We start from the raw sequence: 2253 nt of genomic DNA on the forward strand, positions 1-2253 counted from the left end.
AAAGCTGATGATCAATACCACACTTCAAATTTCAATAAAATTAATTTTGGGTGTTGCTTTAATGTGTATGATTCCACTATTTCTAACATATTTCTTCTAATATTGACTATCAAATGCGTAATATACTTTTGATATCAAAGACAATAACGAGTAAATAACCCATTGTAGACTTTGTTTAACATATCAACCATTCAATTAAATTGAAAGGAGGATCTTCCCCGGGAGGAAAATATGAAAGAGACTCTATCTCAAAGAGGCGAAGCATGGAAACTGTTGTGTCTTAAATATCCAACGTACCTGAAAAGAGGAGGTGTTGTAAGAAGTCCATCTGATGTTGTGGAAGGCAGGTTGAGACCATTATACTTTTCCCTCCATCCTTTGGAGGTGACAACACCATGCTTCCAATATCACAAGCATCTGCCCTCTGCACATCCATAGGCTTCCCCAATTCATGGTCCATGTCATACATTGGGAACCTTGGAGAGCCGACTGCCTCAGTTTCGTATTTCCAACCGGCTTCTCTAAAATGATGTCTATCACACGATTCAACCCACTCAATAAAATAATGAATCTGCGCTTTCTCAGTGCAGGAATTGATGAGTTGCTGAATAACATCTGCAGCGAAGGAGACGTCGGAATTGGTGAGTGTGCTGGCTCTAGTCTGCGCTTAACCAGGAAACACGCAGTTTCCAAAATAAGTTGGCAAAAGAGGCGGCTTCACACGGCCCCTGCTATCAGCCAACACTGCGAAGAAAACCACCTCTTCCTGCGGCACCTCCCGAGCTCTCACAACGCATCTCCAGAAGTGAGCAGCCACTGCAACAGAAGAGCTCGAAGCTCTTCTTTGATTCTTCAGGTCCTCTATCATCTCTTCAGCAAAACAAAACGTCGAGTATGTCAGATCGCTTCTTTGCCGAGGAGAATCTTCCGTGTTTTCCCCGTTCACTAAACCAGATGTTTTCCTGTACTCTGACATCGTCAGGCACAAATTTTAAAATCTTCACCCTTCCTCCTCCACTGCTTACAATATCGTGAGCTATGTAGGAAAGTGACTCTGAGGTCTTGTTTACTCGTTTGAAAAATGTTCTATCGTGCTGAGGAGGGTTGGCAATGGGAAGGCCTCTGCTGCACTCTGCCCACGATTTCATGAAATGGCAAAAAGAGCTTCCATCTGCTATCACGTGATGAAGGGTGGTTCCAACGCAGATTTTGTTTCCCTCAAATGCTGTGACCTGGGTACAAGAGTAAATAGTTTATGATATTATCAGTCTTCAAATAGTTCGCGATATAATCAGGATTCAACTGTTAAAGTGATCTAAACATGAGAATAATTAGTATACTTACTATATTCATTGCATTTAGGTGAACTGAAGTAGTCAATTTTTCATGGACTATATCTATAGAAAAAAACATTTTATGCAATATGTTGAAACATGGAAAATAATTAAGATAATGATTTTCGAATTAATAGAAAATGTGCAAGCTATTGGGATACCTGTATTGACAGAAGTGGTGTATTATATTTTTCATCTGCATGAGGTTGACCGACGTCGGGGGCAAGCTTTTGGAAGAAGGGTTTACGCCGAAAACCATCTTTTTCGACATCTTCGAAGCGTATACTGATTGTTGCCTCTTTAAACTCCACTCCTGCCTCCGTGAAATCAATCTCTGTTCTACCCGATTATCAGTTCTTCAGGCGACCAGCCAGAGGATACAAATGCACCAGAATTGAGGACAGACTTTTATTTAGTCCTCCTATTACTGAAGTGTATTCGACATAGGAGAGAGTTTGTAGAAGAAAAGGAATTGAACGTTGTCACAACGTATCCAGAGAAGATCAAAGCTGGAGAGGAACATGGTCTGCATCGGAGGTGGGATGGCCGGTTTCACCATACACGCTCTCCTCACTTTCACACAGCTTTCTACTGCTGCTTCTGTCATGATCAGTGTATGCGAGTTTCGCATCAATCATAATCTCTCTTTCCAACATAACGAAGACATGGAATTATATCTTCTTAGTTGAAGACGGGTAGTTCTGAACCGTAGTTGGAGACGGGGATATTTTCTTTTTTTTTTTGTTGTAGTTGATGGGATGAAAGTTGTTATAATTGCCATGCAGAGAGAATTTCAAGAAGACGAGTCTCTCATTTTAATTACTGTGTACTCCACGATAGTGATTCTACGCGGAACACGCTAAACCACATACTTATTCTACAGCATGTGGAATTGGATGCACGTTTTTATTTGCACTTA

At 41.0% G+C, this 2253-nt stretch overlaps 1 pseudogene; it reads right to left on the bottom strand.

Moving 5' to 3' along the window:
* Positions 1-280: 280 nt before the first annotated feature.
* LOC149547008 (hydroxycinnamoyltransferase-like) lies at positions 281-1893 on the bottom strand (annotated as a pseudogene).
* Between the last annotated feature and the right edge of the window lie 360 nt (positions 1894-2253).

This window comes from Cupressus sempervirens, chromosome 7 (assembly GCF_028749045.1).
Source record: "Cupressus sempervirens isolate cs-2001-9-10 chromosome 7, ASM2874904v1, whole genome shotgun sequence".
NCBI lineage: Eukaryota > Viridiplantae > Streptophyta > Pinopsida > Cupressales > Cupressaceae > Cupressus > Cupressus sempervirens.